Source organism: Trachypithecus francoisi, unplaced genomic scaffold (genome assembly GCF_009764315.1).
Source record: "Trachypithecus francoisi isolate TF-2019V2 unplaced genomic scaffold, Tfra_2.0 Lachesis_group8, whole genome shotgun sequence".
Taxonomy (NCBI): domain Eukaryota; kingdom Metazoa; phylum Chordata; class Mammalia; order Primates; family Cercopithecidae; genus Trachypithecus; species Trachypithecus francoisi.
Genome location: NW_022681473.1, coordinates 110,385,481 through 110,399,015, shown reverse-complemented (window position 1 = coordinate 110,399,015; position 13,535 = coordinate 110,385,481). Strand labels below are relative to the sequence as shown.

Here is a 13,535-nt window from a genome sequence, read left to right as displayed (position 1 = left end):
ATCACCTGTTTCTTCAATTCCCTCTAGAACAGAGCAAAGCTTGACAAGATGGGGTGGGGTAGTAGTGTGTGAAAGGACTGGAAGAACTACTAATTCAGGCTCCTGTGAAGAACCCGATCAGCAGTGGGCTTTGTGTGGCGGCTCTGATTGAATTCTCCCTCTTGACAGAGAAGGTGTTGGCCTCCTGCTTCCTGGAACAGTGGCTATGACTAACTCATGTAGCACTGGATACATTTATAAAACAGAGAAAATTAGATTTTGCTGCTCACATCAAATTTTCTATCACAACTTCTCCTTAAATAATTGTCCTTTTTTAAAACTTTTGTATTAGGTTTGGGGCACATATGCAGGTTTGTTATATAGGTGAACTCGTGTCACAGGAGTTTTTCATACAGACTCATAGTCCAGGTAATACGCATTGTACCCAACCGTTATTGGGTACAGTTCTACTCCTCTCCCTCCACTCACCCTCCCCACTCAAGCAGGCCCCAATGTCAGTTGTTCCCTTCTTTGTTTTCATGAGTTCTCATCGTGAATTTAGCTCCCAGTTATAAGTGAGAACATGCAGTATTCGGTTTTCTTTTGCTGTGTTAGTTTGCTAAGGAATAATAGCCTCCAGCACCATCCATGTTCCTGCAAAAGATATGATCTCATTCTTAAATAATTATTCTTTTCCTTCTCCTTTTTCTCCTTCTCCTATTCCCCCTTCTCCTTTTCCTCTACCTCCTCTTCCTCCTCATCTTCTTTTCCTTTCCTCCCTCTTCCTCCTCCTCTCCCCACCCTCTTTCTTCCTCTTTTTTTTCTCCCGAAGAACCTTCACACTCTCCACTGTCTTCAGGTCTCATCGATTGCTCCTCCAAAACCCCCCATTACACCAGCACCCCACCCCTGGGAAGACTTTCCCAAGCTGCATCACCCTGTCTCGACCCCCACCCCACACAATCATCTTCACCCCAACCCTCGCCACACTCCTGCACCTCCCATCACCACTAGGACTCCTCTCTCAGAGGTCCTGTCTCCTAAGGCCCTAGCTGCCTAGATAAACCAATATGTTAATACCTATGGGAAAACCCACAATAAAACCAATATTAAAATATAGTATGTTTGAGTCTTGGCTTTGTCACTCCCAGGCCGTATAACATTGGGTAAGATGTTTAGACTTTTTAAACTTCCATTTCTTCACCTCTAAAATACAGCTAAGAAAGACTCAACATACAGGGTCTCAGTTTACATTTAGCTTCCACTGAAAGACATCTCTTGATCTTCCAAAATAAGATTAAATGCCCCTTATCTATGTTCGTATGTCATTCTCTCAATTCACTTGTCATAAAGCTTGTCAGTTGCATCCTAATTCCCAGTATAATTCCTGATTCTTATTACGAATGCCTGAGGGCAAGACGTATGGTTGATCCCCCTTGAAGCCCAGTGGCTAACACAATGTTTAGCACGTAGCTGGTACTAAAATAAGGGTATTAAATGAATGGGCCACCTCTGGAAGCATTTATAAATAGTGGAAATTGTTTCTCCCAGATGGCATGTTTATATTGGACCAGTGTCCTTTTTAGATCATGCCTTTGCTGGAGAAGAGACCATAATGGAAATATCAGGTGCAGGAAGATGTTTTGGTGTCACTCAAATAGCTCCATGTAGGTGGCCTCTTGCTCTCTCCAAACATCCAGCTGGCTCTGGGCCCGTGCACCTGAAGGGAGATATCTGAGACTCAGAACACTTCCTGCTTCATTTCAGTGACACCAGTTTGGCTCCATTTTCACCTCCAAGCTGGGATCAAATGTTCCCCAAGTGCAGAGAGTTAAGGAGAAATGTCTCATTCTCTCCCTTGACCTCCTCCCTTATTCCCCTCTTCTTATGTTTTTCATAAAACTTTAAACGAGATTCCCAGAGAAAAGCCATGTCCTTTGGTCAGGCCAGCAGCCTCCCCAACTGTGGGCTCTGGCACTTCTCTAAAAAGGTCAAAATGGGGATAGAAAGTTCTTGATGAGGTGCTTGAGCGCTTACGTTAATAGGAGAAGAGATAAAGAGGGAAACATGGAGGGTATGGGATGTATGAGGCTGCGTGTTCACAGGGAAAAGTAATGTTGTGTAGAAAGCCTGCCACTGCTAATGAATCTGGTAAGAGGACAGGCAGGAAAGGGATTATTTATGTTATGCCTTTTGGGAGACAATTTTCCATGTGTCTTACATTTTTACATCTGGCAGGTGCTGACAGTCCTTGTGCTGGGCTCTCTTTTTAAGGGTGTTTCCGTAGTGGAAACATACATGGAAAAACGGAGCTGGGCTGGAGCATAGGGCAGGTGCACTTAGGGTCCATTATGCAAGATTTGGGTTTTCTATACTCAGGGCTTCTCTCTCATAAGCCACCCTACAGTGTATGCAGGTATCACCTGGCTCTCTTCACATTGTTCTGTGGGAATTCGGGCTTGGAGGGTCAAAGCAAATATGCTAATACTCATATTGCTTCCTGTGCTATGAGTAAAGTCCATTATCTCTGACTCAGGAATATTGTGTCTTCTGCCAGCATCCATGAATCCATCAGGTTATCTTGTGAGCTTACAAGTAGTATAAAGTTTCAAACCCTTCACAGTTCTCGACCAAGCTCTGTTCTCTCTGCCTAAAGGCAGCCTGTTTAAGAATTCTGCCTTTATAGGTCTATGTGAACCCTATCTCCTATGAGAAAAGGAGAAGAGGGAAGAGAGAAAAAGAGCACATACTTATTGAATGTCCCCTGTTTACCAAGCAGTGCTGGGCTGAACTGAGCTTCTCATACATTATCTCATTTAATCCTCATAACACCCTAGGAGTAGATATCGTCCTACCTCTTTCATAGGTGAAGAGTCCCAGGCCCAATAAAGTGAAGTGACTCACCAAGATCACTCACAGGGTGTGAGGTTTAAACCTAAGCTCATCTGTTAAAAGAGTTACTGATCTTTCTGTTACATCATTCTAGGAAGTCCTTTATTTTCTGTGTATTGAATTGACCAATCCAAGATAACAGGAGAGATGCTAGCAAGTCTAAAATCATTTCCCTAACCACTCTGTTATCTGTTCTACTATTTTTCCCAACTCTATCCCTGGACGTATTCCTCAGCTTAATGAGCACTTCTTCATTTTTGTAGTCTTTTGCCTTTCCTTTTCTAGGATCCCAGCCTCCAGCCAATGTTACTCATTTTGCTTAGCCTTGGACTTCTTGACTCTTGCTATTGCTCTAGGATTTTTTTTTTTTTTTGAGGGGGGTCTACTCAGAAAGAAAGATATGAAGCCCTTTCTCTGATATCACCATAGAATGAATAACACTGTCCAGACGTCACAGTTCTAAAGAATTCTTGTTTGGTTTTCAGATGTGACTGGAGTGATTTGCACCCGGATGCCTAGACTCGCCATCTGCTCAAAGATTGCTCAGAAAGCCCTCCCATGCATTCCCCTGCTGCATACCAGCCCACTCTGCCTGCAGCTGCTGTCTGCAGGACTTCATATCTACGCCACACTGTTTAAAAGCTGTGCTTCAAGAAATCACAAAAACATATGACTGCACCTACTACACAGCCTAAATGCAGCATAAGTTGACCTTGCTTTCTAAGAAGTGGGGCAAGAAATGCTTTTTTGTGTGTGTCATGTCTGTTTGTTTTTCAATTAAGAGAGGAAAGCATTAGGCAGATGGAATGTACATGCGAGGATGAGGAGACAGAAAACAAGTAGACCTTTCCATCAAGATAGAGGGTTTTCTGGGGTCGCTGGCTCTTGAATGTCACTCCCGATTTCTCTTTCCAAGACACTGTACCACCAGCCTACTGAGATTGTGTGGGAGCTTTCATGGGGGTTATATTTCTCTAATGAAAATAAATTTTGTGCATAATCTGAATGTTTATGTTTCTTTACAGAATAGACTTAGTTTAGCTATAAGCTAATAATACTGACATACCTCTAATTCTCTGGGGAAAAAATTTGCTACTCCAACTTCCATTCCTGCAACATCATCAAAGTACTCACAACAAGAATGAACCAATTAGCAACACTTATTAGCACTGCCTAGATTCAGTGTAAGCAGATTTTGAAATAAAAAGGAAAGCATGATGGGACATTCTTATGGTTTAAATATTTGTCTCCTCCAAAACTCACGTTGAAATTTAGACTCCAATGTAGGGCCGTTGAGGGGTGGGGGCTTTAAGAGGTGATTGGGCCATGAGGATCCTACCCTTATGAATGAATTAATCTATTCATGAATTAATGGGTTAGTGGATTCGTGGATAAATGGGTTATCATGGGAGTGGGGCTGGTGGCTTTATAAAAGAGGAAGAGAGACCTGAGCTAGCACTCAGCCCCCTTGCCATGTAATGTCCAGCACCATCTCAGGACTCTGCAGGGTCCCCCACCCAGCAAGAAGGTCCTCACTAGATGTGGTCCCCTGATCTTGGACTTAGCCTCCATAGCTGTAAGAAATAAATTTCTTTTCTTCATAAATTGCCCAGTTTTAAGTATTCTGTTACAGGCAATAGAAAATAGACTAGGACACACATAGACCTTGCTTTATGGAGTTCATAACCAATTTGTAGAGAAAGACAATGATTCACGAAAAAGAAATAACCTACACCAGATGGTAGGTGAAAAGACACATGTGAGCAGCACAAAGTGTTACCGAAGTTGTGAAAAAGGTATCATTAGTCTCCTAGCTACCAAGACTCTAAATAGAGGAGTTATCTTCAGACCCCAAACCTAATTCACTCCCACACAGGTTCCTTCAAAATGCCTCTTGCTGCCTCCTCTTTCTCCATTCTATGCCTAAAAGCATCACCTTACTTTAAGTCTTTATCAATTTATAGTTAAATTGTTAAAACTTTTTACCTGTCTCCTTGCCGCTGGCCACTTCCCACTCCAACTCATGTGGAGCACAAATTAAACTTCCAAAAGCACCACTTTGATCTTTTTCCTTCCCTATTCAAATACTTCCCTGGATGCCAATTTCCAATTGAAAGAAAGTCAAGGCCGGGCGCGGTGGCTCAAGCCTGTAATCCCAGCACGTTGGGAGGCCGAGACGGGCGGATCACGAGGTCAGGAGATCGAGACCATCCTGGCTAACACGGTGAAACCCCGTCTCTACTAAAAAATACAAAAAACGAGCCGGGCGAGGTGGCGGGCACCTGTAGTCCCAGCTACTCCGAGGCTGAGGCAGGAGAATGGCGTAAACCCGGGAGGCGGAGCTTGCAGTGAGCTGAGATCCGGCCACTGCACTCCAGCCCGGGCGACAGAGCCAGACTCCGTCTCAAAAAAAAAAAAAAAAAAAAAAAGAAAGTCAAAACTTGAGGAGTGGCATGAAAGAAGGATCCAGGTTTGTGCTGACCTGGGCTTGGTCCTAGGATGGTAACCCTGGGAAAAAGAAAGAAAAACATGAGTAAGTCAAGCAAGACTTGATGGTTGGAATACAGGAGCTGAGAGAAGGTAGCATTACCAAGAACCTAGAAGACTGGAAGATGAGCAAAAGGCAAAAATAGAGAAGTGCACATTTAGAAGATGTGTTGAGGTGAAAAAACTCAGGGCTTTTGCAACATCACCTACCACTGAGTATGCACTTAGAGGGACATAGGAGGGGCACCACAGATGATTGCTGAGAAAATAAATAAAAGAATGAATGAATAAACCTCCTGTTTGCATTATGTCCATCGTTTCACTTTATCTTTATAACAACCTTAGTTGGGGGTTCTTATTATTATCACAATTTTACTGATATCTAAACCAAGACTCAGAGAGGTTACACAATTCTCCCAATATCCCCCAGTAAATGAGAGGCAGTGCTGAGATGTGAAACCAGGTCAGCTCGATGTCACAGTCCATATAGCACGTTGCCCTCTAGAAGCATCTAATTGTGCAGCACCTGGAGACGTGGAGCTGTGGGACACATTTGCAAAAGGTGACTGTTTATCATCAAAGCTGCAGGAGACACTAGAGGAATGTTGCAGAGGACAAAAAAAGTAGACATTCTGGACTTCAGCAATGGGAAGTTTTGGAGATAGAGGAAGCAGAACATTTTTTTTTTTTTTTTTTTGAGACGGAGTCTTGTTCTGCCGCCCAGGCTGGAGTGCAGTGGCCGGATCTCAGCTCACTGCAAGCTCCGCCTCCCGGGTTCACGCCGTTCTCCTGTCTCAGCCTCCTGAGTAGCTGGGACTACAGGTGCCCGCCTCATCGCCCGGCTAGTTTTTTGTATTTTTTTAGTAGAAACGAGGTTTCACTGTATTAGCCAGGACGGTCTCGATCTCATGACCTCGTGATCCGCCCGTCTACGGCCTCCCAAAGTGCTGGGATTACAGGCTTGAGCCACCGCGCCCGGCCGAGGAAGCGGAACTCTTGAAGGGAACAGAAGAGAAGACCTAACAGAAGAAGAATCATGGAATCAAAAGAGAAAGGAGATTTGTCAGCAAATACGTGATTAACAGCGTGAAAAGCTACCAAAATAGTCTTAACGGGAGCAGTGAGGCAGCCTGGTTTGAATGGAAGGAAAGCCTGGACCACAGCAGATAGGCTGTGTTAGAACCATCCTTCTGTTTGAAGCTTGAGCACAGGGGGAGAAAAAATAACAACTTGTTTTCACTTACTGCAAGGGACATGGTGGACACTCCTATAATAAAAGACATTAACAAGAGAAAAGCGTAACGAATTTATTTTAAAAGTTTTTTTCTGACTCAGGAGGCTTCAGAAATAAAAAAAACCCAAAGATCCAGGGAAAACTTTGTATTTTTATGGTAAATCTGATGAAAGAAGTGCGAAGAAATGTGATTGGACCACAGAAAGGGGCAGGGCCTAATGGTAATAAAGTGCGTGTGGGGGCGTGTTACTCAGAGGGGCCTATTTATTCGGACGCTTCTTGGCCTCTCTGTGCAGCATTTCTTTCCTGCGGGAATAGTGCAGGTCATCTCTCGCATGAGGATCTTATGATCTACTTGCAGGAAAGGTAAGACAGAGAATTCCTTTATATTCGGCTCTCGCACAGAAATGTGGTGGAAGTTCAGAAATGTGGTGGAAGGTCAGAGTGAGCTTGCTTCCTAGGCCCTCTCGATCTCCTTCAGCTCAGAGGGCTTTGGGGTAGTGTTTTCTGACTCCCAACAAGCAAGCTGCCTAAATGACTTGAAATGTATTATTTGTATTTATCACATGGTGATAATATTCATTTGGCAGGATTAAATGTGATAATGCTGTCATAGAGCAAATAACATCTAACATTTACAAGGCACGGTCTAAGCACTCAACACATACTATTTCGTTTAATCCATACAACTCTGTTGGGTAGATTTTATTGGCGTCAGCTTGTTTGCAGAAGAGGAGACACAGGTTCAGAGAGTTTAAGTAATTTGCTTAAGGTCACACAGCTTGTGAGTAGCAGGGCTGGAATTGAAACCCAAGCATTCTGCTCCCAGAAGCTATGCTCTTCACCATCATGCTATGCTAAATTGTGTTAAACAAGTTATCCATAAATATTATTGCCTTTCCTCTCAAGAACATGTGAGCTACATTAGTTTTTTTAAAAGTAGGTGGATTATAAATATTTAAACCGGAGGTGAACAAACAACAGTCCATAGTCTCCAAATCTGACCTACCACCTGCTTTCTTGTATGACCTGCAAGCTAAGAATTGTTCTCACATTTCTTAATGATTTAGAAAAATTAAAAAATAATATTTTGAGACACATGAAAATTATAATGAAATTCAAATTTTAGTGTCCATAAATAAAGTTTTATTGAAACACAAACTTTTTTTTTTTTACATATTATTTATGCCATTTTCCAAGAGCAAAATTGAATACTTGTCAGGCGGACTACAAAGTCTACAATATTTAATATCTGGCCCTTTACAGAAAAACTTTGCCAACCTCCAGCTCTAACCAAAAACTTTCTTTGGCTAATGGAAGAGAAGCGATTTAAGGGTTTGAATTTCTCAGGAAATTCTTCACCCTCCTGGCGCCCCATCCTCGCATATTCTCCATGGGCTGCACGCACACCTGCCCTTCATTAGAGAATGGCCACGGGGAGGAAAGAATTCCCTGACAGAGTAGTTTGTTGCATTTGTTGGGTGGAGAAAGAAGGCGGGAGGAGGCTTGCTGGGTAGGGTGAAGGTGAGGCTTTTTTCTCTGTCCTGAATTACAGCCAGATGAGTGTATCCCTGTATCATCTCCAGAATTGTAACTTTTAATAAGCATGGAAATGCAGGAGCTCAGCACTGTGGAGGAGACACAATGGCCAAGTCACATCACAGGTGTCTTCTCTCTGGGACTGGTCCATGATCGGCAAAGCAACCAGCTCAGTCCCCTTCCCAGTGTCTATGGGCTTTCTCAGGCTTACAGTGATGAATTCACGGGGAAGTGGCAAAGCCTCAGGGGCTTTTGCACAAAGCCAGGAGCCAGTCACTAGGGTTCTGTGTGGACCTTTGTCAGCGACCTTCCAGCCTGTTGGTGGCAAGTCAACTGCTCTCCTTCTGCCTTACTTAGCATAATTACACTGAAGATAGTTTACCAAAGTCGGTGTGTTCAGGCATCCCGCCTATAAGATATTAAGTAAGTAACAGAATGACAACAGCACAGATGTGTAGGTTTGCTTAGTTTTTTAAAAAATTTTCTAAAATTGTGGCAAAATATATATAACCTAAAATTTACCATTTTAACCATCTTTAAGTGTAGCACTAAGTACATTCACAGTGTTGTGAAACCATCCTTCTCCAGAACTATTTCATCTTGCAAAACTGAAACTCTGTACCGGTTAAAGACTCCCAATCACTCTCTCCTTCCAGTCTCTGGCAAACATCTTTCTGCTTTTGGTCTCTATGAATTTGACTACTCTGGGTACCTCATATAAGTGGAATCACACAGTATTTGTTCTTTTGTGACTGGCTCGTGCCACTTAGTATGTCTTTCATCTTCATCCATATTGTAACGTGTATCAGAATTTCCTTTTTTTTTTTTTTTTCTGAGACGGAGTCTCCCTCTGCTGTTCAGGCTAAAGTGCAGTGGCGCAAACTCAGCAAACTACAACCTCAGCCTCCCAAAGTCAAGCGATTCTCCTGCCTCAGCCTCCCAGGTAGCTGGGATTACAGTGGCCTGCCACTGCACCCTGCTAATTTTTGTATTTTCAGTAGAGACGGGGTTTCACCATGTTGGCCAGGCTGGTCTCGAACTCCTAACCTCAAGTGATCCACCAGCCTCGGCCTCCCAAAGTGCTGGGATCACAGGTAAAAGCCACCACACCCAACTGAATTTCCTTCTTTTTAAAAGCTGAATAATACTCCATTCCATATGTATGCTACGTTTTATTTATTCATCCATTGATGGGTTGATTCCCCCTGTCGGCTGTTGTGAATAACGTTGCTATGAACATGGGTGTGCGCGTGTCTGTTTGAGCCCCTGCTTTCAATTCTTTTGGGTATATGCCCAGCAGCAGAATTGTTGTATCATATGGTAATTCTATTTGTAATTTTTTGAGGAAGCGTCATACTGTTTTCTGTAGCGTTTTCTATGGAACATACAAGGAAGGTCAGGAGGAGTGGCAGCCTAGCTGGGTAGATAGGCGCCAGATCCTAGACTTTAAGCTTTATTAGGGATGTGATTAGAAGACTTTGCAAGTGTATACCTTGGACCAGTCCTTAGTGCATATAATTGTTTGTCGAATTAATTTGAATCTAGTACAACAATGATTTATGTTTCTTCTCAGACTTTGGCTCCTCTTGTTCTTTCTTTTTGTTTTGTTTGTGTTTTTACCACTTCGTTCTGCTCTGACAATAGTGGATTTCCTTTTATTTTATTTTTACTAGAGATACATCTCAGATAGAGAAAAACATAAATAATGCTGGGCCATGAATTTAGACAAAAACAAAACAACAGAAAGTGAACTCATCCAAGAAAATAATGAAGCTACCTACATAGGTTAGGCTCAGTTGCGCTTCCAAATGTGTTTTAAATTAAGTCATCTCAACCGTGACTACAAGTTCAAAATATTCAAAGCAACCTTATTGGAATTGGAACAAGGCATATTTGGTTTCCTCTGAAGGATTCTTTTTAAAGTGTAGTTAATAGCAGAGCTCTGAAATGTAAAAGTACAGGAAAAGAAAGCCCATATGCAAATTGCTGTCCTAGTAAATGGCATTAAAACTCACCAACTTTCAGAAGTTCTGATCACTTGGTAAAATCTCACTTACACGAAAGTGCTTATGTAGCAACTGCATTTGTGTAAGGCCAATCAAGTGGAAGTGAGCAGAGGAAGAATTTGGAGCAATCTAAACAAATATTCAGAGTCCGTAGACTCAGATAGGTTTTGCCTTTATTTTACACACAATACGTACAGGCAAACGTGGTTGCCTAATTCCCCAAGAGGACAAAATAGAAGCAATAATTTACAAGCGTGCAAAAAGAGAGTTGGCTAAAATCAGGCACAAGGGCTAAATCTGAAAAAAATAAAAATACTACTGAATTTATAAGAAGGAGATAGCAAAAACAGGAAAGATACACAAACCCTAAAAAGAAAACACTGGCACAGCATGAAGAGTATCCTCGAATTATTTGACCAGGAAATTGATGCTTTCCCATTTCAACAGCCTCCAATGCATCTCCACAGGAAAGCATAGAATCCAAATTGATGCTCATAATGATTTCTTCCATCATTATGGTTATACCTTAAAACAGTTGGGCCACAAAGTAGGAAAGATGAACTACTCTGGAAAATTCACATCTGCAGAGATAACTGGATCTTATGATGCCATGATGCCAGTTAAATGAGGTATCAGATCACAGCATCTAATCTTAGCATAATTTTGTTTGCTTGTTTGTTTGAGACTGAGTCTTGCTCTGTTGCTCAGGCTGGAGCGCAGTGGCCTGATCTTGGCTCACTGCAACCTCCACCTCCCGGGTTCAAGTGATTCTCGTGCTTCAGCCTCCCGAGTAGCTGGGATTACAGGCACCTGCCACCAGACCCGACTAATTTTTGTACTTTTAGTAGAGATGGGGTTTCACCATGTTGGCCAGGCTGGTCTTGAACTCCTGACCTCAAGTGATCCTCCCCGCCCTCGGCCTCCCAAAGTACTGGAATTACTGCACCCGGCCCTTAGCCTAATTTTATGTTTAATTACAGTAGTAACAAAACTTTATAGTTAGAGAGTTTATATAATTTTCCTGCATACTAAATATGATCTTAGGAAAGACTCAGTTTCCTTTTCTGTCAAATGATGATGATAATAAAAGTACATCATAGATCTGTTGCAAGGAGAATCTGAGACAGTGTACCGAAGGCACCTGGCATTTTACATAGCCTGTGTTTCCTAAATGTTAGACAGCATACAGTGCCACTGTATGACCGCCAATGTCACCTCCGCTGCCACTGTACACTGTTGTCTATTACTGTTGATCTTTACGACAACACTGTACCTGGGCTCCTATCCTCGCTCTATCATTTATGATCTATGTGACCCTGGGAAATCAGAACTTCTTTCTGCATCAGTTTTCTCATCTGGAAAATAAAGACAATGCTATATAATATCTACCTCATTCAGTTGCTAGAAGGATTAAGTGAGATAATAATAAAAAACATTTAAAATAGGGAGAAGCACAGGGCAAGCATTTAAGTAATATTAGCTATGCTTATTATTATTGTTATTATTCGATATTATTTCTAAGGAAAGTAGTTCTCAAAGTGTGGAGTGGGGACCCCTGGTGGTCCCTTTTTCAGGCAGTCCATGAGATGAAAACAATTTTCATAGTGATACTAAAATGTTGAGTGCCTTTTTCACTTCCATTCGCTCAAGTACACAGTGTTTACCTGAAGCTACATGAAGTATGATGTTACTACAGATTGAATGCAGTCTTAACTCTAGCTGCCTTCTGTTAAACACTAAAGAAATTTGCAGAAATGTGAAACAATGCTCCTCCCTAATATTTTTGCAAAATATAGTTATTTTTCCATAAAAATATATTTTATGTTAGTCTGTTATGGGCTTATTGTTTTTTTGTTTTGTTTTGTGTTTTTTTGAGATAGAGTCTCACTCTGTCACCCAGCCTGAAGTGCAGTGGTGCACGGTCTCTGCTCACTGCAAGCTCCGCCTCCTGGGTTCATGCCGTTCTCCTGCCTCAGCCTCCTGAGTAGCTGGGACTACAGGCGCCCACCACCAAGCCCAGCTAATAGTTTGTGTGTGTGTTTTTTTTTTTTTTTTTTTTAGTAGAGATGGGGTTTCACCATGTTAACCAGGATGGTCTTGATCTCCTGATCTCATGATCCACCCGCCTCGGCCTCCCAAAGTGCTGGAATTACAAGCGTGAGCCACCGCATCCGGCCTGTTATTTTTAAATGAATAAATATTTTTAAATGTTCAGTTTTAATTTCTAACATGGAAAACATCAACAGATATAACGCACATAAACAAAGGTTCTTTGGGGTCCTCACTAATTTTGTGAGTATAAAGGAATCCTAAGACAGAAAAGTTTGAGAATCACTGTCTTAGTTCATTAAGCCTCAGAGTTGTTGATATCCTCAAGGTAACTTGCTTGAGATTCAAATATAGGTAAAGCCAAATTTCAACCAAAGTTTCCTGATAAGGAAACCCAGTAGTCACTATAATACGCCATACCCCAAGAGTAACAGAGCTCTCCATATGGAAGAGGGCCCCATGGTCATCTCTACCTTTTAACAGTTTGGTACTATTACAGGGCTCTGTATCAGCAGGTATACTTAGCAAGACTCTACCTTTAACGTGGTATTCAAGGCTAATCAATGTTTTCCAACATCTTGAGTTTTATTCGAAGTGGTTGAGCATTGTTGTACCAAATTTACATGCAGTTTTTGCCTTGTGATTAAGAAGAAGGACCTGGTGTTAATACTCGTAAGTCCTGGTTTCAAAGCCAAAACTAATTCCCATCATAGCTTTTAAAATGTTAAGCAAGAATTCTCATCCATTTGTAAGCCACTTTAAATACAGTTTTCAGGAGTTCAAGAACTAATCCCTGAAGGAACTGGGTCAAGTTCTTCCCAGTCCTGTGTTCCTGCACCACAGATGGCTAAATTTCAGCCTTAAGAAAATACTTTGGGATACAAGAGCATACTTAAAGGAAGAAAATCAACAGAAACAGTCTTGCACAAACCTGACATATGTGGTCTCTCTTTGAATCAGCATTTGATACTTGACACTTGAGTTTATGCCACTGAAACAAATTTGTTTTAAGTATGTAACATTCTGATTTAGGGTTCTCACCATTATCTTGGTAAAAAGTTGACACCTGCTACATTGTCTTAAGACTTTTGTCTCAGAGGTTTCAGATTTTTACACACATATAAGCACATATATACTATGCATTTGCTTGGGTTGAATTGAAATCTCCAGTAGTAATTTGAAGAGTCTGGCTTATGGGACAATGATACAGGTTTGCACACATTATGCAAAATTTTCTGCTAAATGCAATGGGCTTTTAGAAATTAAACTGGTTTATTTCAATCCATCCTTGTTTGACATAAATGTCACATGTATGCTGAATAACTATATCATTCTTCTAGTTCTGCTCC

General features: G+C 41.7%; 1 long non-coding RNA gene across 1 annotated transcript in view; it reads left to right on the top strand.

Moving 5' to 3' along the window:
- LOC117079960 overlaps window positions 1–3,877 on the top strand; it is a 76,288-nt gene extending 72,411 nt beyond the window's left edge. The window contains exon 2 of the long non-coding RNA XR_004435666.1: window positions 3,357–3,877. This is a non-coding gene — a long non-coding RNA (uncharacterized LOC117079960). The remainder of the gene's footprint in view (window positions 1–3,356) is intronic.
- The last annotated feature ends 9,658 nt before the right edge of the window (window positions 3,878–13,535 follow it).